At 34.1% G+C, this 18,705-nt stretch overlaps 1 protein-coding gene across 3 annotated transcripts in view; it reads right to left on the reverse strand.

Moving 5' to 3' along the window:
• LOC116845667 (protein rhomboid) overlaps positions 1-18,705 on the reverse strand; it is a 561,105-nt gene that overhangs the window by 467,295 nt on the left and 75,105 nt on the right. The gene's annotated exons all lie outside the window — the stretch shown is intronic.

Genomic DNA, 18,705 nt, shown 5'->3' on the forward strand with positions numbered 1-18,705 from the left:
ATTTTATTATATGTTTTATTTTATTATATATGTTTTATATATGTTTTATATATTAGCTTTTGATTATAATTGCTTAATTATCCAAACAGTTTTTGCAATTTAGTCATTGTCTAATAGTTACATGTAAAATATGATAATAGATGGCGCTGTCTTTTACAAAATACATCATTTAACTACTTCCCATTAACTCAAACATGCTATTAGCATGTTTGAGTTAATGAATCGGAAAGTAAGGTTGTGTTATTTTATAAAAATATGTTTAGTGACTGTGTCTAGCAGTAACATAGTCAACTTTACTTATAGATGGCGTTTTCATGTGCCAGAAAAAATATATTGTAGTTTGTGTGTGTGTTCCAAGATTTAATGCAAGATGAATTATTAGAAGAATATTTAGCAACACATATATTCAAAATATTAAAGGAAATATAAATTTATATTAATTTATATTTATGCTCCTAAGTATGTGTATTGTATATGTAAAGATATAATTGAAATTAATGTAGATAATTAACTGGATAATAAATGCCGTCACAGAATGTCGGCACAGTATGTCAAAATATTAATGTTTTATGATTATAAAATTTTATATTTTTTTACTATTTTTTAAAATTTTTTGTTACCTTTTTATAAATTTATCTTACAAAAAGAAAGTGCAATAAATTTTGTAGTAGGTACCAATTATTAGTAGATTCCGATTCTTAAATAAATAACAAAAAATAAAACAGAAGAATAATAAATGAAGGTAGAATGTTGATATGTCGTTCAGTTGCAAAATTCTATGGTAATTTTGCAACTAAATTTTGTAGCAGATACCAATTATTAGTAGATTCCGATTCTTAAATAAATAACAAAAAATAAAACAGAAGAATAATAAATGAAGGTAGAATGTTGATATGTGCAAAATTCTATGGTAATTTATTTAAAATTCTCCATACACACGAAATTATGCACCGTGGTGCACTCGGTGAGCCATTTCGAAGGATTTCGTAGTGCGACAAATCGCAAGAAAATTAGCGCTTCAGAAATCGCAACTTAGGCGTCAATGGCAGATGCTTTCTCTTCTCGCATGTTTACAGAATATTTTCCGGAGCCCGAAACGGAGCGGTAGGCAACGCCACGCTGAGATTATATTAAAATCACATGTCCCGCGTATATAAAAATATTTATGCCAAATAGGGAGTAAAGCGCGAGTGAATAATTCCGGCACGATATCAACCTACGTCGCGCATATTGCTATGCGGCAAGATCAAAATGCTATTTATCGCATGCGCGTGGCGACACAAACAAAATTACGAATGCGAGTGAAGCGCACGAATAAATAATTCCCGCGTGATCCCCTCCTCCCCCCACCACGCCCCCTTTTCACCCCATCTCTCTTTATCCGTCTGTTTATCTCTCTTCTCCCCTTTCCCCGCGAACTTATATCGCAGCGCGTGCAACATTATCACAGTATCACGGGGATATTCCGCGTTATTATCCGATGTAAAACCAGAGAGTATATTTCTTCGAACGCGATTTTGATACGCGGAACTTGGAAATTGGATTAAGTAGCTTCGGTTAAGCTCGTTCCTTTGTAAGAATTGCTCAAGCATATTCCTTGCGGGACGCGCATACTACCTCCTCCTCTCGTTCGTCGCTTGTTCTATGCTGTTTCAACGCGAGCATTTCTCGTAGATAAGGATTCACGACCGCTGCAGAGAGAAAGAAAGAGAGAGAAAGGGTAAAAGGAGACTGCAAGGGAGTTTTTGATGAACACGAGAACGATTAAAGTCTCTCCAATAATTGTTCAGTAATGAGAGAGAAAGGTGAAAGAAAGCAGAGAAAATAGAGACCACGATTGGTCTAATTAATTTACCAGCTTTTACTTCTTTCGATACGATGCTAAGCCGCTAAAAAGTTGAACAGAATGGAGAGAGTCACAGCGATCCATCATATATAAATCGGTAGTCGCGTATATATTACAAAACGAGACACTCTCTCGTGAGGACAATAATAAATGGTGAGAATATGTATTCAAACACGGCCATTCTAACAGCTCACTCTTAATATAACTATGCTACATACCGCTGAGTCTTAGATGACGCGAAAATATAAACAGATTATAAGAAAAAGCGTATAAGCAGCTATATGGAAATAAACATACACGTGCTCCATTTCAAATTTCAGCCATTTCCAAAAGTAATACTTCTGCGGACACGTCGATATCGAATTTTAGATTTTATAATAAATAAAAAATATGTAAAGAGCCACACATATATGTGTAAAACCAGTCTTCTCTAAACAAAACGAAATCATTGCAACTCACACTTATAATCATTAATAATATAAATCGTATTAAAAATAATATTTTATCAAGAGAAAAATTATAATATTACAATAATAAAATATTATTATTACAAGATTGATTATTTCTAGAAGCGACATCGCGGTGGCAAAAAATCGGATCGATAGATCGCCGCCGATCATTGCAAAAAATTATAATAAAATCAATTAAAATAATCAATAAATTATTATTATTATTACTATTATTATGATGTAGAAATATTTGTTATTATTAAAAAAGAATTATTAATATTTAAAATTAATAAATCGTCATGTATGCGATAACGAATAATTTTATCGATTAAAGAAATTAATTATTAATCGGCGTATAATCATCAAAGTTTGATTACTAATTAATTTCAGCAATCGATGAAATTATAAATAATTTCACACACGACCACTGATTAAGTTTTATTATTGATCTGCCGATTATTTAAGTCGGTTCAAAATAGGAAATTTGAGTCGATTAATGCACAATATCGCCGCCGATTACGCTTTTTTCCGAAACAAACGGGGAAAGTACCTTTTTAATGGGCAGGTTAAAAAAAGTTCCGCCGATCGCGCGGCCCGCTGCCAAGAATCATTCCCATGGCTGTAAGGCCCTCTCTTAAATTCGTCGACGATCAAACGCCCGCGAGAAATCGAGTTCTCGGTCGATCGTGCGGCTCGCGTGCAGATTGGGTATCGACTGACAGAATGGAATGGAATATGCAAGGCGCCTAACGCGCCGCGCGTGCACGCGGATATCCATCGCGCCGTGCACGTAAAGCGCATAAAACCGATCAGAGAACGAAGCAGCGCGAGCTCGTCCATCGCGTTACGTGTTCGTTTAATGCCTCGCGACGCGCGGCGAATCGGAAAAAACGAGCGGCGTCGCGAGCGAAAATGCCAAATAGACTCCGCGCTCTTGACTCGCGCAATTGATAGATTCGCCAGCGGAATCGGGAATCGGATGTCCTCCATTCCCGGCGAATTCGCAGAGACGCCGGGAAAGCGCGATCGAGGTTTTTGCATTTTATACTCTTACACTTCATAAAGCGATACTTGCATCCACGGGAGGGAGCAAAAGTAGAAATGAAGTGAGCGAAACTATTTAATACCTTGCGCTTCAAAGGCGTCGCTACGATGTGCCACCCGGAATTTCTTATGAAAGTCGAATACGCTGCTACAATAGACGCGAAAAGAAAGAATTGCAAATAAAGATCTCGCTGGCTTAGCAAATCTACAGTCCCTTAAGGGGACTGGAGGATCAGATTGCCTGAAAGTCGTGCTTGTTTTTTCACAATTTTTTATGACAAACTGAATGGATATGCAAAAGTGTTATTTTGACGAATATGTATCCGACACATAAAGAGAAGAAAAATATAATGTTGATGATCAAATACTCAATATAAGTGTATGGTACATGCAGTTAAAATATATTTCGTTTTTCTTTTCAAGATCGTTATTTTGCAGTAATATCTTGACTCTTGGTGGTTCAATTAAGCTGATTTTTAGGCAATTTTAGACAACCACTATAACAGAGATTGAGTAAAAATTAACAAAATTGCAACTATCTTAATGGAATATTATTAAATTTTCAATTCTTTTATAGTAAAAAAATTGATATTTTATAATTAAATATTTTTAAAAGTTTGTCAGTGGTTCACGCGATAACGATAAGCTTATAGAAATTTTCTTCCTAAAATTCAGCTTAATTGAACCACTGAGAGTCAAGATATTACTGCAAAATGATGACTTTGAAACGAAAAACGAAATATATTTTAACTGCATGTACCTTACACTTATATTGAGTATTTGATCATCAAAATTATATTTTTGTCAAGGTCCTCAAAATAGGTCGATTAGTCAAGGTCCTCAAAATAGCAATTTACAGCATTGCTAACTTCATTATCGTTCGCAAATCTTTTTGCCACCGAGCTACTTTTTTAGGTTGGGAAAGAGATATAAGTTCGCTTGGGGCTAAATCTGGCAAGTATGGTGGGTGGGCGAGCAATTTGAACTTTAATTCATTGATTTTAGCTTAATCACGGCACGAATTTCCACTTTTCCATTTTTACAAACAATGCTTGAAGTGTTTACTTTGGCGAGCTATCAAACCAATACTAAACAATTTATTGACTTGAACCTTGAAATAGCATATGAAGAATGAAATCATGCAACACTTAAAATATTGAACATAGTAGAGTTATCTATATGTGAGACCCGGAACTTTTTACTCTACCCTCGTACGTAAAACATCTACTTTACACAAATGCACTTTAACTCTCACTTATATTCATGTGAATCCTCCCACAAATGCACCTCACATACTTTTACTGATATATTCCTTGTATTTTGAGTCTCCTTCTTTATTCCAATCAATCACCATTTTAATGAACGACTCAGTCGTCTGCTCATTTTCAATTATTATGAAGACTAAAATTTCAGATATTATGTTGACTTGAAGATAAATACGTTTGTGCCTTTTTGAAGTCCTAGCAAGGTGTGTGTCTGTATGAATATGTGCGTGTATATGTGTATGTTGGGAAGGGGAAGAGGTGTGTATATGTGCGTAGATAATACGAATCAATATTTAAAATAGCTATCATTTTTAATATTTTTATTTTTGATAAAGATGAATTTATTTACATATAAGTATATATGAACAATTGTGCATGCGCTCGTGTTATATGTACGACATTTTTATACAATTTCATGGTGTAGAATTCATTAAATGGAGATGTAGTGCTTGTTTTATAAAACTTTTCACCTTTTATTAGCCGTTCAAACGCAGTTATTTTGATAGACGTTTTAAAAACATTCATTATCGCTTCTAAAATATTTCGAGCAGTATATTTCTTGGTTAAATAAACATTGTTTCTCTCTTATTTCAACTTCAGATAAAATAACAAAACATTTTACGAGTTTTCATTTTAAGCAAGAAATGGTAACTTTTTGACAAAGAAACTTACAATTTTTTCCTCGGTACGATATTCGTCTTTCAGTGTGTGTCGCTGCGTGAGAAATTGATGCTCGATGATGAAATGATCTTGTCACTCGCAACATCTCTCTGTGCCACGCTCTCTTAAAGCGAATCAGTGAATAGTCATTGATATCAGTTATAAGCAAGGTTAGTTACTTTTTAAAAGTAACTAGTTACAGTTACAAGTTACTGGCTATGAAAAGTAACTCGTTACAGTTACAGTTAGTCAAAAAGTAACGAGTCGTTACTTTTAAGTTACTTTCTTGAAATAATTGTAAATTATTATTGTAAATACAAAAATCTTATATTTTAAACTTTACTAAAATGTAAAAATTGAATTTTATAATTAATATCTATCACATTAATTAGTCTATTCACTTAACAAATTTCAAATCTGTACTTAATATAACAAATATAACATAATATAACAAAAATTTAAGAATAGTCTTGTAGAGATAAAAAAATTTAATCACATGCTTTATAAATACGTTGATAAATTTATTAAATTAATATACTATTACTGTATAATTTTAATTTTATTTTACGTTTCTCAAGTAACTATTAAAGTAACTGTTAAAAAAGTTACAAGTAACTCAAAATAAATAACTAAGTTAAATACAGTCACAGGTAGGAAAAAAGTAACTAAGTTAAATTACAGTTACCGAAAAAATGTAACTGTAACTTCGTTACAAGTAACGAGTTACTTCCCAACCCTGGTTATAAGTATAGAGTACTGAGCAGTTTCAGTGCTACACTTATAGCTGTAAATCAGTATATATTTACTGCTTTCAGTGATGTTCCACTGGTTTATTTTAAGAGAGCATGATTGTAACGTAATCATTAATCGCACACGGAAAAAAAAGATGCAGTGGACCTAACAAAAAATATTTAGTTGTAAGCAAATAGCTGCATCATTCTACATATCTTTGTATGATAGTTATGTGTATGGTTGATTTGACTTACTTACTTTGGTGTGTCAACTACATCAATGAAGTTGCGCGTGATCTGGTTGTGGCAACCAGAAATTAGTAAGGAGATCATTTTGCATAGACAAGCTAAATATCGATATAGTTGCATCAATCAATGCTATATTGCAAAGCAGCGATGTTACACTGAGGAAAAGACACTTGGAAATTTATTAGTATGATACAAAATTTATTTCCGTGATATAAAATATATTTCTAAGAAATAAAATTTGTTTCTATGAAATAAATTTTTGTCTTACAAATAAATTTTCAAGTATTTTTTTCTCAGTGTAGAAAACAAAAGCAATTCACTACGCGCACAGCTATACGGAAAAAAGAGATGTGGTGCACTTAACAAAAAATATTTAATTGTAAGCAAATAGCTGCATCATTCTACATATCTTTGTATGATAGTTATGTGTATGGTTGATTTGACTTACTTTGGTGTGTTAACTACATCAATGAAGTTGCGCGTGATCTGGTTGTGGCAACCAGAAATTAGTAAGGAGATCATTTTGCATAGACAAGCTAAATATCGATATAGTTGCATCAATCAATGCTATATTGCAAAGCAGCGATGTTACACTGAGGAAAAGACACTTGGAAATTTATTAGTATGATACAAAATTTATTTCCGTGATATAAAATATATTTCTAAGAAATAAAATTTGTTTCTATGAAATAAATTTTTGTCTTACAAATAAATTTTCAAGTATTTTTTTCTCAGTGTAGAAAACAAAAGCAATTCACTACGCGCACAGCTATACGGAAAAAAGAGATGTGGTGCACTTAACAAAAAATATTTAATTGTAAGCAAATAGCTGCATCATTCTACATATCTTTGTATGATAGTTATGTGTATGGTTGATTTGACTTACTTTGGTGTGTTAACTACATCAATGAAGTTGCGCGTGATCTGGTTGTGGCAACCAGAAATTAGTAAGGAGATCATTTTGCATAGACAAGCTAAATATCGATATAGTTGCATTAATCAATGCTATATCGCAAAGCAGCGATTAGAAAATAAAAGCAATTCACTACGCGCACAGCTAGAAATATATACATGTGAAAACTGGTTCTGAGTGTATAAATATACATTTGTAATTGCGCGTAATGAGCCGCGTTTGTATTAACCATATATTACCACTGCTGCAACATAAGTAACTTAGCGATTGCTCTTTGGTTACAGCAACCAGATAAATAGTTGTTCCGTATTTTATTATTGAATCTGATTGGCACAACCAGATTTCTGTATGGATCAACCATATTGCTTTTTCCGTGTAGAATCGCTCGTGGCGCGTTTGAATCCTGACCGAATGTTCAGTAAATCGCGACGCGCGCGGACGGTGCGCGAGTTCCTTCACCAGCGGGAGAATTTAATCCGTTATTGGATTTCCAAGTCTCCAGTCACCAGCGGTCACCTATAATCACCCAGGGAGTTCGGCTCGATGGTAAACGGGGGACACGAGGCACTAGGAAAGCGAATGCGCCCGGGGAGAGTAAATACAACTCACCATCTCTCTCTCTCTCTCATTAGATTGGCGGCCGGAGAGACGGAGGAGGGAGAGAGAGAGAGAACACACCGCGTGGGCGAGGAGGCATGAAATTGCGCTCAGGTCGCGGCATATTATTAGATTATTAGAAATCCACGCGCGAGTATCGGACGACGTCGTATTCCCCCGTGAGAGCGCGGGGCAAATTTGACGATAAATCAAACGCGGCGCAGGCGGAGGGAGCCACGACGGCTCTCGGGGTGCGTTGGGGGTGGGAGAGGCCGGAATTTTCGGCCGCAAAGTCGCTTAGCGGCGCGGTCGCTCCTCGGTCGGCCGCGCAACGGCCTCTCCTAATCGGGTGACAAATTCGACAAAGTGCGAGCTCCGGCCACGAGTATCGGTTATAAGCGAGGCGTACGCCGAAGGAATCGAGTCGCTCTCGCGCGGAGAAATTAACGGCGAAATTGAACGGCCGAGCGACGGACGGACTGGTCGCGTCGGGCCGGATTATCGAACATTTTAACGACGCCGGAAAAAATTATCGGGGAATTTTCACGAGAGAGAGCGCGGGAATTAGCCGGCACCGCAGTCAGCACACGCGCGGCCGGCACGATAAATTTGGCCCGCGTAAAAAGCGTGTAAAAGGCCGCGCGATATTTTTGAGGCTTTCTCTCTTTTTTTGGCCCTCCATGCTGCCCGCACCCTCCCTTTTTTTTATTTCCCCGTCCTGAACATTGCGCCTTGAATATAGATGTTTAGAACTGGGTTGCAATTTGTATCTGCATGAATATTTACATTACGACATGAATATTCTTTCGTCGTTAAACCGACTGCGCGATTTTTAACACGAAGCGAGCGAGCTTATGGTTGTCAGCGCGAACGACGCGGAAACTTTCGGCGTGTCGAGTTCGCGCGCGCGCGCGCGTCCGCGTTATTTTCCCACGTGTACTTTGTCGCCGTGTCGTGCGTTACCACATTCGCGGGAATCCGTGTCCAATTGCTGTCACACACGCCGAAGCCGCTCCAAAGCCTCCCCCCCCCCGATTCCCACCCGCGGTTGAACCGCATGGTTGGCATTACCGAATTTATTTAAGCCGTAGGCTTACGAAATAGCCTTTGCACTCTTACGCACGGAAAAAGATTTCAGTTCGTGTAACTGAATGGTAAACTCATTGAAGGTTCACGAGAAATAATTTCTCTATTACCGTGATCGAAAACATTCGTTTGAACATCCAGTGGCGTTAAAACTGGCTGAGATAACTGACAAGGGAACAACGCGAACCCGAACTCTTTGATACACTTTTGTGAGTCTGTAGAGTAAATCCATACATGAATAACGATATATTCCATCTATGCCTTATCGCTATTTAAAGGTATGATTTACACTCTCAAAGTAAAAAGAATGATTCCACTTTTTCGTGAATTACTCTTAAATTAAGGCTCCTGGGGAGTCGCATCATCCATCTCTTTTTAATGACGTCAGAAGCGAGAAAACGCATGCTAAAAATTCTTGCAAAATACGTCGAGATAAACAGATATATTCACAAAACGACATTTAAGCGATTAAATACACCTCTAAAATACTCCGTACACTTTCCTTTTATTCTAAAAATCAATAGATAATCAGAAAATTAATATGACAAGATAATGAGGAAATTAGGTTAGAAAAAATAATTGCACGTCACATTTATTTTATAATTATCTGTTGATTGTTAGAACAAAAGAAAAGTGTACGGAGTATTTTAGAGGTGTACTTAATCGATCGCAAATGTCGTTTTGTGGATATATCTGTTTATCACGACGTACTTTATAGGAATTTTTAACATGCGTTTTCTCGCTTCTGATGTCATTAAAAAGAGATGGATGATGCGACTCCCCGGGAGCCTTAAAGGAGATATAAAAAAATTTTTCGAATAAAAGTTTAATGGTAAGTTAAGTACTATAAATTGACATAAGTATAAATAAAAAAATACCTTTTTATTGTAAAAAAATTTTTATAAGGTATTTTTTTATTTATGCTTATGTCAATTTACAGCACTTAAGACGACTGCAGGATCAAATTGCCTGAAAATCGTGCTTGTTCTTTCACAATTTTTTATGACAAACTGAATGAATATACGAAAGTGTTATTTTGATGTGTATTTATACAACATACAAAGAGAAGAAAAATATAATTTTGATGATCAAATACTTAATATAAATATACGATACATGCAGTTAAAATATATTTCGTTTTTCTTTTCAAGGTCGTCATTTTGCAGTAATATCTTGATTCTCGGTGGTTCAATTATGCTAAATTTTAGGTAGAAAATTTCCGTAAGCTTGTCGTTATCGTGTGAACCACTGAAAAATTTCGTGAAAATATTTAAATTTGAGATATTAGTTTTTTTACTATAAAAGAACTGAAAATTTAATAATATTCCATCAAGATAGTTGCAATTTTGTTAATTTTTCAATTTCTGTTATAGTGGTTGTCTAAAATTGCCTAAAATTCAGCTTAATTGAACCACCAAGAGTCAAGATATTACTGCAAAATGACGACCTGAAAAGAAAAACGAAATATATTTTAACTGCATTTGCCATACACTTATATTGAGTATTTGAAAATTATATTTTTCTTCTCTTTATATATTGTATAAATACACGTCAAAATAACACTTTCGCATATTCATTCAGTTTGTCATAAAAAATTGTGAAAAAATAAGCACGATTTTCAGACAATCTCACCCTCCAGTTCTCTTAACTTACCATTAAACTTTTACTCGAAAAATTTTTCTCTATCTCCTTTAATTTAAGAGTAATATACGAGAAAGTGGAATCGTCCTTTTTACTTTGAGTATAAATTATACTTTTAAATCGCAATAAGGCGCAAATGGAATATACCGTTATTCATGTATTGATTTATTCTATATATTCACAAAAGTGTATCAAAATCAAAGAGTTCGGATTCGCGGTGTTGCCTTTGTGAGAGCAATTGGCTGAGTAGAAATCTTCTACAGGAATCTTTCTGTTCCTATAACCGAGCTTCTCGTTCAATCCCGACAAATCCCAACAGATAATTCAGCTACACTAACGGAGTTTTTTCGTATAGGACAGTTGATAATGAGATTGAAAGACAAAGTATACCAAGTCAAATGCTTTCTCTGTCACACAGATGTAGTCGAGAAAGTGGCAATAATGAAAGGAAGAGAATATACACACACACTGATCATGCCATGGAGAAAACAACTCCATTAGTGTAACTGAATTGTCTGTTACTTGGAGACTAGATGAAAAACTCTGTTGCAAGAACAAAAACATTTCTGTGAAAGGTTTCTACTCAGTCTATTGCTTTCAGTTATCTGAACCGAGTTTTAATGCAACTGAATGTCCAGACAAATGTTTTCGGTCACAGTAACAAAGACATTATTTCTCCCTCCGACAAGTACTTCGTCTAGTCCCCACTTCGTTACCCGAACTGAAATTTTTTTCCCTGTGTAAGATCGCTTCGCCTCCTTTGTTCTCTCCGCCAACTAAGCAATCAGATAACGACAGCATCTTACTCTCCATTGCCCTCTCTTACTAACGCTGACTACATCCCTTCTGCGCAATGCGCAGTCCGTTATACTCTCTTAAAATGAATCAGTCAAATATCACTGAAAGCAGTAAATATATATTGATTTGTACACGCAAAAAAAATTTCAGTTGGTAGAAACAAATAGAAGCCAACTGAAAATTAAATAATCAGAAGCGATATCTCTGTTATGAAAACTAATGTTTCTGTTGTCGCAACCGAAAGTATTCGTCTGAACATTCAACGATATTAGAACTCGATTGAGGCAACTGAGAACAATTGACTATACAGAAGCCTCATAAAGCAATTTTTCCTCTCCTACACTGTTAAATCCGTAGTGTCAAATTATATTCAATTTGAGTTATTTAACCATTCCTATAAGTCGCCACTGCTCTTACTAAATATGTTGTTAATTTAACTAATGTAATGGAGTTAAATAATTTAACTTAAGAAATATATTAAATTTGACTAAAATTTAGTTTATTTTTTATTATGTGCACGTTAATGTAACCTTTGTTTTAGTAAAAAATGACTTAATATTGTTTTAAATGGATTGATTAGATGTGGTTGTTTTTTTAAACACATGTTTTGTGTTAAAATAGTAAATTTTGACACACATGATAGTTAAAAATAACTAAATATTATTTAACTCAAGAAATTGGTTTAAATTTGACCCTCCAATATTTAACAGTGTACAGCCGAATTTTCGTCTGATTCCTGAGCAACCGGAAATTCGGTTGCACCAACAGAATTGTTTTTTCCGCGTACATGTAGATTAAATCGAATTGAACAAAAAATATTATTTTATAAATGACCACGTAGAATTTTTAATTATTAATTAAAGAAGATTAATTCCTTAATTAATAACTCAGAAGTCTACGTACAAAACGGCAGAGTACACCTCTATAGTTAATTTGGAGAATCAAATTAGATTCCAATTAGACTCCAAAGAAATGTTCTATACGAATATTTGTATTATTGTACAAATACGAATGTGTGTATTATTGTATTATATATTCGACAGAAGTTGATTCAAACAAATTTATCTAAGTTGAGAAAAATCAGGTAAAATATTAATACAAATAGACATGGACTGTCCCAAAGAATCAAAGTGTACACTTTGAATATGTCTTTTGCAAAATGGTAGACGACTCTTTTTTGTTCAGTTTGACCTGATTAACAAGAACACAACGCAAAGGAGAACAAGGAGTACACAGAGAAAAATAATTTGCTGGTCTAGAAAATTTTCTGCTAATCTAACAAAATCTTTTCGTTATTATATGGACAACAAAAAGACTTGCTAAGAGTACTAATCACTATTTGCTGGATATAATTTGCTAAATCTACAAATTATTTTGCTATAAAAACTATGATGGATTTATATAAGCAGTTGCAGTTTTACTCCAATAGCAAATAAATTTGCTAAGGATACATTATTTTGCATCAATAGCGAATTAATGCGATTCTTAGGATAAGTACACTCAACAAATTTTTTCTACCCTGGCAACGAAACTACTCTGATAACGAATAATTTGCAAAATTAGTTATATCAAACAAATTTTTTTATGTCATTACGAATATGCAGCAGCAACGACGATTTTGCTATAAGAGCAAAATTATTTTTCTCTTTGTACACGGAGAAAAATTATTTGCTGGCCCATCAAATTTTCTGCTGGTCTAACAAAATCTTTTCGTTATTATATGGACAACAAAAAGACTTGCTAAGAGTACTAATCACTATTTGCCGGATATAATTTGCTGAATCTACAAATTATTTTGCTATAAAAACTATAGATTTATTTAAGCAGTTGCAGTTTTACTCCAATAGCAAATAAATTTGTTAAGAGCACATTATTTTGCATCATTAGCAAATTAACGTAATTCTTAGAACAAATACACTCAACAAGATTTTTTCTATCCTGGCAACAAAACTACTTCTACTCTGATAACGAATAAATTGTAAAATTAGTTACGTCAACAAATTTTTTTTTGAGATCACTACGAATATGCAGTAGCAACGACGATTTTGCTAAAAGGGCAAAATTATTTTTCTTCATGGAATTATTTACCGTCGCACTCTGCGAATCCCGCGCGCGCGATCATTCGCCAATCTCCTTTAATTAATACCTCAAAATTTCACGTGGTTTACAAAGTGGTGGAGAATTTTTTCGCCCACAGTTTAACCTAATCTACGAGAGTTTTATATGGTATCGTCAGATGCCTTGTGTACGTCCATGATTCAAGCTTGTGCGCAGCGAGACGCGGGAGCGCTTCGAAGGAAAAGTTGCGAAGTCAACGGCAAACGCGAACGCAGAGGGGAACGGGGAGGGAAAGAAAACGGTGTTGCTCGACGAGCGGAGGGCGCGATGAGGACGAGGGCGACGAAAGCATTGGGGGCGAAGGCTACTCTCTCTCGGGGGAACGGCGAAACCGACAGAGAAAGGACTTTTCTCGGACGAGGAAATTGACTTCTGGCAGGTAAGGGTGCGTGCTCGGACTACGAAGTCACGCCGGTCTGGCGACCAACGTCTATGCTCTCGCAGACGACGGCGATGGAGACGACGATGCCTGACGCACGTCGCACCATAAGCTCGTAAACGTACTTTGCTTCTCGGAGTCTCCCGTAAAAAAGCTTCCACACACGACGACGGCGCTTTTTCTCTCTTTCTCTCTCTCCCTCTCTCTTTTTTATCCTCTCCATCTCACACGTTTCCATCTCGAGTCGCTTTCGATCTCGCTCTCTCCCTTTCTTCTGTACTCTTCTTTTTTCACTTGCTCTTCTCGCACCTGCGAGCACGAGCACTCCGGGCTAAATCCGCGATATCTGCCTGCTTAATCTCGTCGAATCCATTCTTATCCCCGTAGCGAACAGAAATCGTTTCCTTGTAAGTAAGCGGGAGTTAGGTGGCAGAGAACGCGTGGATGGATAGATAAGTGGAATGATAAGGGCGCGGGTATGGATATGGGGTCGGTTTCCGAGAACGCTGGGTACGGAAGGTGCTCGCTAAGGAGGTATGTACGAGAGAACGATGAGGACAACCTCGTTTTTGGAAAATACGATTTGAGTGGTTCTCAACTGCGAATCGCGTTAAAATGATAATACCAAAAATAATAAATATTATTAAGGCTCTCTATAGGTAACATCTAAATGTTGACAGGAATAAGGCCTAAATCCCCTAATTTTTTTCTATAATTATTACAATTATTAAAAACCAAATTATTATAATTATTAAATGCCAAAAATAATAAATATCATTAAAGTTCTCTATAGGTAACACTTAAATGTTGACAGGAATAAGGCCTAAATCCCCTAATTTTTTTCTATAATTATTACAATTATTAAAAACCAAATTATTATAATTATTAAATGCCAAAAATAATAAATATCATTAAAGTTCTCTATAGGTAACACTTAAATGTTGACAGGAATAAGGCCAAATCCCTAAATCCCCTAATTTTTTTCTATAATTATTATAATTATTAAATGCCAAAAATAATAAATATCATTAAAGCTCTCTATAGGTAACGTCTAAATGTTGACAGGCCATATCCCTAAATCCCCTAATTTTTTTCTATAATTATTATAATTATTAATAACCAAATTATTATAATTATTAAATGCCAAAAATAATAAATATCATTAAGGCTCTCTATAGGTAACACCTAAATGTTGACAGGAATACGGCCTAAATCCCCTAATTTTTTTCTATAATTATTATAATTATTAAAAACAAAATTATTATAATTATTAAATGCCAAAAATAATATAAAATAAAATAAATATCATTAAAGCTCTCCATAGGTAACATCTAAATGTTGACAGGGATAAAGCCATATCCCTAAGTCCCCTAATTTTTTTCTATAATTATTATTATTATTAAAAACCAAATTATTATAATTATTAAATGCCAAAAATAATAAATATCATTAAGGTTCTCTATAGGTAACACTTAAATGTTGACAGGAATAAGGCCATATCCCTAAATCCCCTAATTTTTTTCTATAATTATTATTATTATTAAAAACCAAATTATTATAATTATTAAATGCCAAAAATAATAAATATCATTAAGGTTCTCTATAGGTAACACTTAAATGTTGACAGGAATAAGGCCATATCCCTAAATCCCCTAATTTTTTTCTATAATTATTATAATTATTAATAACCAAATTATTATAATTATTATAATTATTATAATAATTATTATTATAATTATTATAATTATTAATAACCAAATTATTAAATGCCAAAAATAATAAATATCATTAAGGCTCTCTATAGGTAACACCTAAATGTTGACAGGAATAAGGCCTAAATCCCCTAATTTTTTTCTATAATTATTATAATTATTAATAATCAAATTATTATAATTATTAAATGCCAAAAATAATAAATATCATTAAGGTTCTCTATAGGTAACACTTAAATGCTGACAGGAATAAGGCCATATCCCTAAATCCCCTAATTTTTTTCTATAATTATTATAATTATTAAAAACCAAATTATTATAATTATTAAATGCCAAAAGTAATAAATATCATTAAGGGTCTCTATAGATAACACCTAAATGTTGACAGGAATAAAGCCATATCCCTAAATCTCCTAATTTTTTTCTATAATTATTATAATTATTAAAAACTTCCCTTACTTTAATACTCTCCCATGCGTATTGATTCTATTATTGAGTTGCGAAAAATACTGCCTCAGCCAGGAGTATTAAAATAAGGGGAGTTTCTAATAATTATAATAATTATAGAAAAATATTAGGGGATTTAGGGTCGGTTTGTAAGTGGAAGATTGACTCATCATGTACGTTGTAAACACCGAAAAATCATTTTGGCGCGTGCGTTTGATACTACAAACATTATTATCCTTCCCATCATAGATATTTACACAAAATATCCAGCATCGGCTCTTATTTCTGTCAAAATTTAGAATGCCAAAAGTGGTCATATATTCCATACATATTCATATTGTCAAATGTATGTTAACTGATATTCTATATATGCCAATTATTTATACTAACGCATTCATATTATATTGCGACTCACACTAGAAATTTCTCAAGATATTCCTACACAGAGCATCGATTCTGATTAAAATGCCTAAATTTGTCGCAATTGATTATCTTACTACGATAGCAATTACGAATTCCGATCTTATCTCAAACATGAGTGTCTTCTCCGTCTAGAATCGAAACAGAAATTCTATAGAAACCCACTCTTCTTTTCCAATCGATAACGTCAGTACACTTTTATTATATCAAACAGAAAATCCTATTTTTATGCCAACTATTATATTTAATGGAATAAAAAATAAAGTATTTTTAAAACACTTTGAATATTTTATGAAAATGACGAAATTATTTAAGTCCATATAAGTTTTATCTAATTTTAATATAAAAGGTATGCCAGGAAGAATATCATAGAAAAACTTTGAGTTTTTTATTTAGTATTACATGTTTGAAACATTATACTTTTAACCTTTATAATTAATTCGGAGAATCAAATTGGATTTCAATAAAACCTCAAGAAATATTTTACTCGAGTTTTTGTATTATTGTACAAATACAAATATGTGTATTATTATGTAAGTATTATTCTGTCTCTTTGAATCTGCCTAGAGTAATTGTAGAGATGTAATATAACATTAATTATAAGATTTTTCAATAAATAAAGTATTTTTGTATTGTATTTAAGTGTTTTTTTTTCATTTTTTATATCTGATTTTTCATTGGAAAACTTTTCATTGAAATTTCATTGAACTTTTCATTGGATTTTTCATTGGAAAAATTATGAAAATAATCTAATATTATGTATTATGTATTCGATAGAAGTCGATTTAAACGAATTTATCTAAATCAAGAAAAATCAGGTAAAATATTAGTACAAGAACTGCCGAAGAATCAAAATCTCGAAATTCAAAACCTTGGATAATTCCCTGAAAAATCGTAATATACCGAAATCCAAACACAGCAACCATACAAATGCTCCGAAGAGAAACTATTGCCTTTAAAATAGCACACACAGCTGTATTAACATCTGCCTATTTGCTGTAGGGGAAACTGGGTTCTAGTTGACTCAAGAAGTATGTTGATCATGTTTTGTTAATGTATTTATCTTGAGAGAAACAATGGAAACGAAATCGCAAAATATTCCTTCTAGGATATAGACATTTCTCTCAGAGTTTAGTTACAATCGCAATAATGTTATAGCAAAAAAATATAAAAAATTGATTTAGGAGTAGTCAAGTACATTTTTAAGCATCTCGAAATATGACATTAATATTCTTCATCGTGAGTTAATAAACTTAAATAATTATTATTAATTAGGATGAAATTTCCTGTATACGTATAATATACTATTCCTAGTAAAGAAAGTCAATTTTTATTCATAAGATTAAAATCGAACATATGGACAAAGTAAAGTTGGACCATAATTAACCTTCAGTGTACACGCAGAATTATATCACGCAGGAAAATATCAAATCTAATTTTCATCTCGACAGAGTTCCCATTATTTGATATAATTCTGTTTAAAATAAAAAGGCTGGCGACCTCAAGAATTCGACGAGCGTCGAATTTCACCTCTTGATATCGAATTGTCTCAGCCGAGATTGATGAATCACTGTTTCGCGAATCTGTCAGATTAAACGGTAATATCTGCAAAATATCGCGCTGCAGATTCAGTGAGCGAAAAGCCGTGAAAAATTGGAGATAAACACAGCGCAAAAGCGCGCGATGCCGCGACAATAATTGGCGCACGCTCGCGCGAAAAATCAACGAGGCGACGCAGAAAAGAACTGCGGAATGGCAGGAGAGATATAACTTGTTTGTGTCGGGATTTATAAGCCGATTGATGAGACAGGAAAAAAACACAGAGAGCCGGGACGCTTTCGCGCGCGCACGCGCCACCTCCCCGACGTATATTTATACCTATGCGTACGCATACACATATACGAGAGCGAGAGAAGCGCGCCGAATTAATCGAACGAGAAATGAACAAACGAGCCACTAGCCTCCGAGATAAATAAATGATAGAAAAATAAATAATAACGAGAGATGGCTAAACATTTTTCTACAGCGTTTAGCTTAAGGAGTGCTGGAATCGATAACGAACTCGAACAATGTCGATAATGCAGAGACGATCGTCACTAATATAATCATGCTGTCCTTTTCGTATTTCTTGTATATACAGAACTTACATGAAGGTGTGTTGCTTTGTTTTACCATATTCAACGGAAAACCTAACTATACAGGGTGTTCGGAAAGTACCGGGACGCCCGAATATCAGGAAAAATATAAGTTTTACAAAAAAATGTTTCAGACAAAAGTTGTGGCGTTTAAAAAGATGTATTTACTGATCACATCAGTTTGACCTTGGGTTGCGTAGCGAAGGTCAGGTCAA

Source organism: Odontomachus brunneus, unplaced genomic scaffold (genome assembly GCF_010583005.1).
Source record: "Odontomachus brunneus isolate Ranch 3 - 2012 unplaced genomic scaffold, Obru_v1 Obru_scaffold_055, whole genome shotgun sequence".
In the NCBI taxonomy this organism is placed as follows: domain Eukaryota; kingdom Metazoa; phylum Arthropoda; class Insecta; order Hymenoptera; family Formicidae; genus Odontomachus; species Odontomachus brunneus.